Here is a 12,647-nt window from a genome sequence, read left to right as displayed (position 1 = left end):
CACTGATTCTAAGTGTAAAAACAATTGTTGTGCAAATCAATAGGTGATGTGTAAGAGAGGGGTAAAAGTGAAATTTTCTAAATTTTTAAGAGCTTATATTTCGAAATGTTTTGAAATGATTTTAATTTTACGGTTTCAAAGGAAATTAAAATACCTTTTATCTATATGGATATTTATACATATATATATTACATATGGGTGTTTCCAGCGGAAGGTCCACCACGAAAAAAAAATAAAAGTTTTATATCTAACGTACTTACGGGCCGATTTGTCTGCTTTTTAAAATATATACTGGCTATGTAAGTAGAATCATGTTTGCATAAAATGGTCTTCCTAGGTGGTGCCAAGGTCGAGATATTTCGAAAAACCGTATTTATGGTCCGATTTTGTTCGAATTTGGCGTATGTGGTTGAAACATAATAAATCATAGATTTCTAATAAATTGACCCTGAATTGGCGCTGTAGTCAAAATATATAGAGTATATAAAAGCCATATGAACAAAAATATAACGATGGAAATTTATGTCACGTGACGCTACGTCACGTCACGTTTCACACTTGGGGTTGTAAAAGAGAATTGAAAAAATTTGCATTAATTCAAAAAACTCTAAAAACAACTAGAATTGCTCCAAATCATATCAAAAGAAGTTTCATCAAAATAGCCATCCACAATTCGCAGAGTTTTGCGATTTTGTAAGAAAAGAAAAAATCAACTTCCATTTTTTGTCACGTAACGAACCTCTCTTTAAATGCTTATATTTCAGGACCAAGCAGTTCGATTGATTTAATTTTCCGGTTAAATATAGAGCTAATTACGTGCTATACAATGGCCCAAAAAAGTTAAAGAAAACAAATGGTATTCCTTTTTTTGTATCACATTGAAATCGTACGACTGTCACGTGCGCCACCATGGGAATGCCCATATGTACATATTTCGAGAAAAACAAAATACCAAAGTAATGCCATTTTTTATAAAGATTAACTATTACTACGTTTATACCTTAGCTATTTGCAGTGAAAAGTTATTGTTCAATATTGCCTGATTATAAAAAGGCAATAATATGACCACCACCACCTTTGATATATAATTTTATATAGTTAGGTATGTATGACCCAGATATAATAAAAAAAACGCATTTTAGCATATAGCATATAAAACATATATCTTTATAAAAAATAGCATTACTTTACATATGTACATATGTAATATATATATGTATAAATATCCATATAGATAAAAGGTATTTTAATTTCCTTTGAAACCGTAAAATTAAAATCATTTCAAAACATTTCGAGATATAAGCTCTTGAAAATAAAGGGCGAGCCACACCCACTTGTTCTCTTTTTCTAGCTCAACGGGACGTATTCTTTACTTGATCCTGTATGATAATAGATCATTCGATAAGCTTATGAGCATAATTCCTTTATCAAAATTACTTACTTCGCTTTTTTCTTTATTAAGGACTGTCGGAAGCGTTGAAATACCAGAAGTAGAAGATTTGTCAACAAGTTTCTTGGAAGGTATGGAGAAGCTATTGCCAGCAAATTCCACCATGGTGGAGGACTTTGATACTCAACCTTCATGTTCTTCGGGACGTTCAAGCGGAAGGGCAACTAAGCGACGCGCCGATGCCGAACTGAAGGATACTTTTGCCAAAGCAATGGAAGAATGCGTTGCCTCAGTATCTGACCTTGCCAAAGTACCACAAAAAAATTCAACGTTCTCACTTTTTGAATCCTTTGCTCAAAAAATAATAGATGCAAACTTATCCCAAGCCGATGTTTATAGAATAGAAGCAAAAATTATGTTGGTACTGCATGAGGAATTGGCGAAATGTTACAAATGAACTAGTAATAATATTTGGTATTAAATTGACTGCTGTACTTATAAATAAGTCGTGAAAATTCTTAGTTTTTTGTCTAAAAATTGTTTGTATAAAACATATTTTCAACAAAATTGAAAAGTAATACAATAAACTAGATTTATTTAAAATATACTAAGTAATACATTTTAAAATTTTGCAAAAAATGTGTTTTATATAAACGATTTTTAGACAAAAACCTAAGAATTTCCACGACTTATTTATAAGTGCAGCAGTGAATTTAATACCAAATATTATAATTAATTCATTTGTAACATTTTGACAATTTTGAAGTTCCTATATATTAGTGCAACAGTGTATTTAATACCAACATATGAAATGTAGTTTAGTTTACTTATAACATTTCGCCAATTTTGAAGTTCCTATTTATTTGTCCAACAATATTTAATACAAAAATATTAAATGTAATTTTCAGTTAATTTTTATTCAGTTTATTTATTTTGTTTTTAGTTTACTTGTATTGTTATAGTTATTAGTTTATTTATAACATATCAAATATACATAGTTATTGCCTTATTTATAAAGATTAGTAAAATTTGATGTACTGGCCGTGACAACGCGATAGCGCAGCAACATTTTGATCAGTTTTCGCTATTTTTTGTTTGTTTAATGCTCATTAATTTTCTATAAAAGGCACAGCATTTTATTTAACAAATACCATATAAATCGAAATTTTAAACTTTGTAAAAAAATTATTAGAATTTCTAGAAAAATTTTTGGTATGCAATTTCATAGCTTATTAAATTTTAGTATAATATAATGAAAGTTTTAAGTTTTTCAAAAATCACGTTGATTTTGAGATCATTTTTTTTACTGTATTCCATGTGATTCGGTCAAAATAAAAATTATCTAAAAATCTACTCGCTTTTATAAACACTTAAAACTTTCATTTTATTATACTAAAATTTAATAAGTTATGGAATTGCATACCAAAAATGTTTCTAGAAATTCTAATAGTTTGTGGAATTTTTATAATTTTTTGCAAAGTTTAAAATTTCGATTTATATGGTATTTGTTAAATAAACAGCTGTACTTTTTATAGAAAATTAATGCCTAGTGCGGGTGTTTATCCAGAAAACGAAGCCTAACCACTTAACTATAAGCAAAATATATATATGTGCATACATTTTGTTTATAGTGTAAATAAAAGTGGGGTAAATATTTTTAGGCTCCGTTTTCTGCATAAACATCCGCAGTCTAGTAATGAACATTAAACAAACCACAAATAGAGAAAACTGATCGAAATGTTGAGGTGCTATCGTTTTGTCCCGGGCTGTACTTACATATTTATTTGTCAAGAAGTGTATGAGTATGTTATAAATAGAATTTGAAATTAAATTAAATTTTAAATCAAATAGAAACAAATGAAATTGAATTTTAATAAGTACAGTGGTAAAAGTTACAGCACTGAAGACACGCTTAGCAACAAATCGGATGCGGCGTCCTGTATAAATGAAATAGATTGAGTATTATCGCAACTTTAATCAAGGGGAATCAAGGGGGCCAGTGTGTCTCTACTCCTAAATGCATCAGCACACGACCGATTCGCTTGGGCGATTCTGCAAGAAGGCAGCCGAGCATGGGATTCCCTCCAAGTCCCTGGCACCTCAACACCATTTTCGAGGTGGTCCACGAGTTCTTCATTGAAATATCCACTCTTCTTATCGAGCATTAGATAGTTATGCAGCACAATTGTCGCTAACACAATTTTATCCACATTGTTTGGTGCTGAGTAAATATTCGTGTGTAGAATTCTCCACCTGCTAGCCAAAATTCCAAATGAATTTTCAATATGCACACGAGCACGAGATAATTTTTTGTTGAAGTTGTCCTTTATAGCTGATAAGTTCCGGCCAGGATATGGACGCATCAAGTTGTGTTTCAGTGGGAATGCATTATCTCCCACAAAATAATATTGGAATGTTGTCTCTGTTCCTAAAATATTGAAAAATGTAATTAACAACAATATAAAAAGATATGTACATATGTATATGTTTACGGAAAATTATAATTACCAGGAATTGCATTATCTGGCGGAATATTTAAGTGTCCTCTTAAAATAATTTTGCCAAATGAACTACGTGAAAAAATTCCACCATCACTCTCGCTTCCCATCGCACCCACGTTCACAAAAGTAAACGTGTAGTTGGAATCGCTGGCTGCCATTAGCACGATACTATATGTTTTTTTATAATTGTAAAACCACGATCCGCTGCGTGCCGGGCAAACTATTTTTATATGTTTGCCATCGACCGCTCCAACACAATTCGGCATTCCCGTTTTAAAATAAAACCTTTAGGAATACAAAACAAAAGATTCAACTTCAACATGGAAACCTAGATGGTCACTACAAACCTGTCTGATATTTGTTTCCATTCATGCTCATGGGGCTGAGCGACGTAGACGTCATGCAGTTCTGTCCATAAGGCATTGCAAGTATCGTAAACTATCTCCCTTACTGTCGATACCCCCATTTTGTGCGACCAGGCGAGATATTGTGGGCTGCATCCTTGCGATAAGTAGCTAAAATGGACATATTTTTATTGAACCATTTCATTGCATTCGTGACTAAGATTACTTACATCAGTGTCAGTGCCAAGCGAGTTTCTTCATTTATTGGCGCTCTTCTTGAAAAACGCTGTAGTCTTTCTTTTATCAATGTCAAAAGAGTTTGAAACTTGGGAACACTCATCCTAGTGGCTTTGAAAAATTGCTCCTCGTCCTCCAGCTTAAGTTGTTGAAAACATGTTCCATGGAACCCAAACTCATTCCTGGTGAGGTTCGCAGGACGCACCCACCACCTCCTTTTCAACCGCTTGCTCGCCTCCATGTACATCTCGTACATTGTGCTCATTATGCACATAATTTTTATTATCCGCAACAATCTTTCAATATTGGACATTTTTGCACGCACTCACAATTAAAGCAAACGAAAACGAAAAGATTTTACTACAAAATTGATTTTATTGTAAGCCACAAAATGTCAACTAAAATCCGTTCCGTCGCAATAGTGTTTACCGTTCCCGTCGCAATTGTGTTTACCCGTCCGTATTTTCCCGACTGGAATGGATCAGCTGTTCGCCACCCGTTACCCGCTATCCGCTGCAATTCTGTTTACGGCATAAAGCAAAGAAGTACATTTGACTGTACTTCGAAGTACGAAGTGCAAGGGCGAAAAAAGAAGTACTGTACTTCCGAAAGAAGTACGGTTGGTCACATTAGGTATACAGCATAACTGCTACAAGTAAATAGCAAACTAGTTTAGGGTGTTAAAAAATGCTTAGTTGTTTTTTGTTTCTGCAGCCCGAACGATTTACTATCCTCTACTTATTTTCTCTGTAAAGACAAAGTACAGGCATGTGTACATACATATGTATATAAATACATACGTATATATATAAATATGCATGTTATGTATGTACATATTTATATGAATATGTAACTCTAAAAAAAATGTTCTATTAAATAATCTAGGCTTATGTATGTAAATAAATTTTAATTTTTGATTTAAATGCTGCTCTAATATAATATTCAGGTATTTATATCGTCGTTTAAAGAACAAAACCGCGTATCGTCATATCGCAAAACCGCGTAACTGACATTGGCTGCCAAAAATTGGATTTGCTCACACAAGCTCTTAGCTCAATCCTCATCCATTCGTCCTGAAATATACTAGCCAGAAATGCGATTGCTTTATAAAAAAAGAGAACCAATTTGAAATATGAGTGTTTTTTCGCTCTAGAAAATAATTTCTACAACTTCACATACGCGCTTTTGCATTTTGCTGATACGCGGTTTTACATTTTATTGATACGCGGTTTTGCACTTTAAACGACGATATGAATATGGTTGTTGCGAATATTCGCATTCGCATTCGCAACCGCGGAGCTTCTGCATTAATTTTAATATTCGCATTCGCTTTCGCATTCGCAATAATCAATGCGGATCTTTTGCGAATGCGAATATTGAAGGGACCGAAAATAATACTTTTTTTTACCAGTTAAACTTGGCCAAATATTTTTTATTGCCAATTAAAAGTCTTTGCCGGATAATAAACAAACATCTTATCCAAATTAAACAAGTTTGGTACCAAATGAAGGAAATATCTAAACGACCAAAGCCACCCATTGAAAAATATTTCAATAAAAAATGTTAATTAATTACCATAGATCAAACCGTGGGTCTGGTATACGAATTTCTTTAGTATTAAATGATAAAAAATAGAAATAGAGGTGGTAACTTTCTTCGTTCTTTCGTTATTTCTGCTTAAAAGCTATTTCAGTCACAGAAGAAAGGATTAAAAATGAATTACATAAACAAAATCGAAAAACGCTGTTGAATTTACAGGTTCTCCAAATTCAGAAACAACCAAAAGAATGAGAATGAAGAATTCATAATGCAAGATTGTGAAGATGGAAGTCAGGAGGATACATCCGACATTTGCAGCCCGATGCAATTCTCAACAAAGAATTATTGCACCGCAATAAAAAAAATAAATATAACTGAAATACCTCTCAACTGGTGCAGCGTCAATCGAAAAGAATTTACAATTTTGTCAAGTTTAAAGTTTTTCAGGTTTGTCGCCTCGAGCGAGTAGTTATTTAGTGGCGCAGGTTTGATTTACGACCCTTAAAAACTTTTTATTGAATAAAATGTTCCAATTTTTAAATTCAAATACTAAAACATTATTAAAAATTACTAACCTTTCCATTTTTATTTAAATAAATCCCCTAATTTACTCACCTAAATTATTTCTTAACAAGTAAAAAAGTCAAAGTTCGGGCGGAGCCGAACATTAAATACCCGGCGCAAGTATTCAATATAGTTCTTTCACCTTTCCGAAGACTACCGCTACATGGTAAGCAGTGGTGGTTTTACGTCTATGTCAAACATCTTTGGTAGAACGTTCAGTTAGATGTAATGAGATAAACTTATATAGATATAAGTGGGCGGCACCACGCCCAATTTCCAAAATTTCATAATAATGTTACTTCTTTTCAAGACATTGTTGTTAGTATCAATTTTTGGTAAAGTTAGCTTCCTTAAATTTCGAAATATCAAAGTTTCAAACATTTCTGAAATTTACCGTTATAAAAAAGTGGGCGTAATTTTAGTCAGATATCAAAACTTTCAACGTTTTGCCTGTATGTGGCAACCACAATAATCATACTGAGTTTGGTACACATTGATAGAGCGGTTACTGAGATACACATATGTGGTTATAAGTGGGCGGGGTCACGCCCATTTTCCAATCTTTTATTATAAGCATATTTTTTGCTAAAGAAATATTGCAAAAATTAATTTTGAATAAATTAGCTTCAGTATTTACTGATTTATAGAAGCTTTCGTATTTCTCTAAATTTCCGTTATATGGGATGTGGGCGTGATTATTATCCGATTTTCTAAATTTTAAGCCGTTTGGTGTGTTTTGTGAAGGCCAACAACTGTGCCAAGTTTGGGAGAAATTGGTGGAGCGGTTCCCAAGATATACACATGTAATCATAAGTGGGAGTGGCTACGCCCATTTTCCAAAAATTTATAATATTCTTATTTTTCGCCTAAAAATAATTGTAAATATTAATTTTGAGTGAATAAGCTTCAGTACTTAATAAAATATCGCAGTTTTCGCATTTCTCAAAACTGCCCTCTTATAGGAGGTGGGCGTGGTTATCGTCTGATTTTGCCCATTTTCAGTACCATCCGTCCACCGCTCAAAAGAAGTACACATACCCAGTTTCGTTAAGATATCTCAATTTGTACTCGAGTTATCGTGTGCACAGATGGACGGACGGACGGACAGACAGTCACCGCTTAATCGATTTCGCTCGGGTATAAAAATACTTGACATCCGCATTCGCATCCGCATCCGCAGATGTTAGCGGTTAAACATCCGCATCCGCGGACATTCGCAACATCCCTGGTGCATACTTACATATATTAACATATTTTCGGACATAATCTTTTCACATATATATTCATACATTTTTATGCCCAAAAAGGCATGTGTTGTATACAGTGTTGCCACGGACAAATTATTTTTTCCTACCAAAACTTCCTACCAAAACCAATCAAAACGTACCAAAATTTTATTTAAGCTTTTAATATTTTTTTTTATGTAAAGTTTATTAAAAATGTAGATAACATAACATTTAGAAAAACTAAAACACAGCTAGTACAATATAAAGAAATTAATTGCGTTTAACAATTCATATTACTGTACAGACTTACACAAATACATATTATTATTATTATTATTGTTATTATTATTATTACGTCGGGGGTACACGTGCTGCCACCTAAGGAGATATATTGTGATAAATCCTAATTGTAATCACTCCAACCTTATTCTCTTTAAGAAGTAAGGCACTTTGGAGGGCGCCATGTTTAAAATTTAGGATGAGACAATCATTCCCCAAAGTGCATCAGTCTGTTTATGATACGTGAGCAGTCACATAGAATATGCTCTGTGGTTTCCTCCACCAGCTCACAAAAGGCTAGGGACCATGCAAGTGCATTTGGGCTCCACGCTTTGCGAGACAGTCAGCTTTTGTTGCCATCAAACCCTTCATGTCACGGAACACACCACAGCGTGATGTTATTGTGAGCTTCCAAGTGGTTCAAAAAAGTTTTACAGCTTTAAACAAACTTGCTGCCGTTTAAAAGAGTATAAGGCCTTTAACCTGCTTGACTCTCCGACATAATATTTAATTTGGCCGTATTTGTCCTTCGCCTGAATATAGTAGGGTATTTGTACATTGGCAGACTTTCTGGAATTTTGGTCCAAATCGCCTGCCCCAGTACTCTCCTCGTCCATCTTTGATCCGTCGGTATACCATGCTTGGGATCTTTCGTTTATCATAGTTATTATCACTCCACAGCAGTCCCTTTCAGGAATTCTAACTTTGTAAGGTTTGTAGAAGGATAACTCGGGATTATCCAAGAATGGATTTAGAACCTCCAAATGACCCGAAAATACCAAATTTTCTTCCTGATTATATTAGGCAGTCGTAGGGCGCTCCAGCAGTCCTCTCTTTCAAACAGAAAAGACAAAGAAAAAGAGCATCCGTTGGACAAGTGCCCATAGCTCCTGTAATGGCCACGTGGCCAGCTTACTAAAGGTGGGACCCGCCTTTATTGCGTAGGTTTTGGTCACCAGACCAGTGCCGCAAATATGACAACAGAACTAACTACCATATTGAGGGCACAATAGATCTCCTGGTCGCAGTGCATTCCTAAATTGAATACCTATCTACTCCCATATTGAAAGACCAATAGTTTAGTTTTTGTGATATTCCTCAAGTCGTACAATGATGTCTCTGTCAGGTGGATAGCGGTGGACTCCACCGGTGAAATATTCGTGTAAACAGGCTTGCCAAAATCCTTTGAGATACATATTTTACATTTTCCGCAAATAAATATTATTGTCGCGGAACCTACCAAAATACAATCTAACCTACCAACATACCAAATGAAAAAAAAACCTACCAGTTTTGGTAGGAAAAGCCCATGTCTGGCAACACTGGTTGTATAGTAACCTCGGAGCGCTCGCTCGTCGCTCACTCGTCCTACCTAGCCGAGCGAATATGCAGACAGCTACTCGCGTCGGCACTGCGAGCGAGGCAACACACAGCAGCCTCGCTCGTTTAATAAGAGCGCGAGCAAACAAGCGGCGCTCGCTCGTTTGCCGAGCAAACCAAACTTCTCGTGCCTAGCCTCATTGCTGCTACGAGCACGGGCTGCGAGCGCCTCGTTGCCTGCGAGGCACTGAGTAGGAGTTTGCTCGCTCGCTCGCTCGAACTCCGAGCCTACTCTGGCTACCAGTGCTAATGTCGCTGTTAACACTGCTGCTACTAATAACATTCTCGCTACATCAATAATGCACCCGAATTTAGTCCCTATGGAAAATTTCTCAACTCAAACAATTAATACTTCTGGTGCTCCTCTGCTTCGTAGCCCTGGTGGTGACAAAGGTAATTGGACAAAAGTGCCTCATAGAAAGGTCAAGAAGCGGAATAATGTTATTCTTGGATGTAATGTAAACAGTGAACTTGATGTCATAGTAAAGAAGAAATGGGTGCGTGTCTCTTCTTTTAACCCTGAAATCTTGGAGAAAAGCGTTTTCGAATATGTCTCAAAACAAACGTGTATTGCCACTAAATATCTAGCCCGCAATAAACTTGTAAAAAAGGGCACAGATTTGAGTAAGCTTCGGAGTGTGAACCTGAAATTTGGTGTAGTTCCTGCTTTATATGATAAGATCTTAGCTTCTGAGGTTTGGCCGTCGAGTATCAGTGTTGAGCCGTTCAATTTTTTTTCGAAAGGAGGCGAATCCACCCACCACAACTTAGCGTCGCCTGATTGTGCAACGGAATCCTGCAACCCCCAGTCGAATTTTAAAATATACTACCAGAATTTGGCTGGGATGCGAACAAAGGCCGGTGCTATTTATTCGGCTACATGTCATGCGGATTATTACATTGTTGTTCTTGTGGAATCGTGGTTAAATGCTGACTTTTGTAGTGAGGAGTTTTTTTCCAGGAACCTTTATACAGTGTTTCGCAAAGATAGAGACAGTGTAGCCACGGACACCACTCGTGGTGGAGGCATGCTTATTGCATCAAAGAATCACTTGCAAGGGTATGCAATTCCCTTAAAGAATACTGATTCTAAATTGGACCAATTATGTGTATCAATATTGGGTCTAGGCTCACCTGTATATTTATGTGTATCATATATACCGCCTAATAGTCTAGATAAGCTTTATTTTGATCATGTTGATAATATTATAGATCTAGCAGTTTTGAATAATAATGCGCAGCTATGCCTACTGGGAGACTACAATTTAAGTAAAATAGTATGGTCTTATGTAGAAGAAAATGTGCTCATACCCAGCGATGTAAACAGCCCTCATGGAATTTATTTGATTTACGAGTTTACAATTAATTTACAATTAACTCAAATCAATTGTTTTGTAAATAAACTAAATAAGATATTAGACTTAATTTTCGTTTCTAGTGAATTAAAGTATATTATTTACAAATCTGAATATCCGATATCACTTACGGATAGACGAATGAATTTGTATCAAATTGGAATTTTAATAGATAAATAACCTTGGTACAATATAAGATTAAAAAACCTTAAAAACTTGCGTAATAAGTATTTCAAATTGTTTAAAAGTACGGGTGATTGGCAATACAGAGTTATCCACGAGAAATACCTGTCGGATTTCAATTGCTTGGATAAGTTTCTTTATAAAAACTATTTACTTGGTTTTGAAGATAATTTTAAATCGAGTCCAAAAGAGTTTTGGAATTTAATTAACTCGAAACTTTCTTCTTCACTTCCGTCGTCTATGTCTTTCAATGGGATGACGTCTAGCTGTTTGCTAGCTTTTTCAAGTCAAATTTTGTTTGTGATCTCTCATCGTTTGGGGAATTAGGCGATATTGGGATTTCTCCTCGTTAGTTTTTGGAGGTTTGGGATTATCCGAGGAGGACGTATCTTGCTCGATTAGTGAGCTTAGTAATTCGAGGCAGGCTGATGTTCATGGAATTTCTGCATATTTCCTCAAACAATGCATTACTTCAATTGCTGAACCACTTACACTATTGTTTAACATGTCTCTCAAACTGGGCATTTTTTGGGATGAATGGAAATTAGCTTTTGTTACTCCTGTCTTTAAAGCAGGTGATAAATACCAAATTTTTAACTACATACCTATTTCTAAACTCACTAACTTTGCTAAATTGTTTGAAAAAGCTGTTAGTTGGTTGGTTGGTTGCAGTGCTTCATAGTACTACTATGATACAATTAGCGAGTTTGCGCCATTTTGATGCACTTTCATGGGAATGAAAAATACCTATGCATGTCTAGTTTTCTCGGCCAAACCATCTTGATTCCATGATGAATTTGCCGATGTCACCTATGGTTGATCCGATATATCTGTTAGTTTTGTTTGTATGGGTCCACCTAGTGCTTTATGCACTTCTGGACTAGCTGGGTTTTGGTGATCGGTGATTCCAGTGCTAACAGAGCCGCTTGGCTATCAGAGTATATTGTTGCTTCATGCATGCTTCCTTCTGGAACATTACAAGCTTCAAGGATGCCTAAGACTTCCCCTTGGAAGATACTTGCCTCATTTCCTAGATGGAGAGATAAGGAGACGCCGAGTTCCTCGGAGTATACTCCTGCCCCAACACCACAGTCCATCTTTGAGCCGTCGGTGAAGAGAGAGATTGCCTCTTTATCGGCCACTCTGCCCCTCCTCCACTCTCTTCTGGATAGGATTCTCACCCGTATGTTATCGAAGCTGAGATTAGATACCATATAGTCGGCATTTTGTCGTGATTGTATTTCGTTGATGATCGTCCCGTGCCTGAATTGGCGTGTTTTCCATAGACCTGACTCTCTGAGTCTGACTGCAGATTTCATGGCCACTTCTTTTAGGAGGAGATCAATAAGGGTTAAGTGTAGGATTGTGTTTAACGCTTTTGTCGGGCATGACCTAAGGCATCCGTTATTCCCGCCCCACTGCTCTTTGTAGGGTACCTAGTTTATTTACATTATACTGCTTGTTTATGCCCGGCCACAAGACTAGTGCGCCGTAGGTTAGAATAGGTCTTATGATGGCGGTATACATCCACATCACAAGTTTCGGTTTTAGTCCCCAATTCCTGCTGAAGATTCTCTTGCAGGTATAGTATGCTATGTAGGCTTTCTGGTGTCTACGATATTCGATGTTGATTTTCCAGTTCAGCTTGG

The sequence above is a fragment of the Rhagoletis pomonella genome, unplaced genomic scaffold (genome assembly GCF_013731165.1).
Source record: "Rhagoletis pomonella isolate Grant_MI unplaced genomic scaffold, Rhpom_1.0 Rhpom_scaffold_00169, whole genome shotgun sequence".
Taxonomy (NCBI): domain Eukaryota; kingdom Metazoa; phylum Arthropoda; class Insecta; order Diptera; family Tephritidae; genus Rhagoletis; species Rhagoletis pomonella.
Note: the sequence above shows the minus strand (reverse complement) of the source record.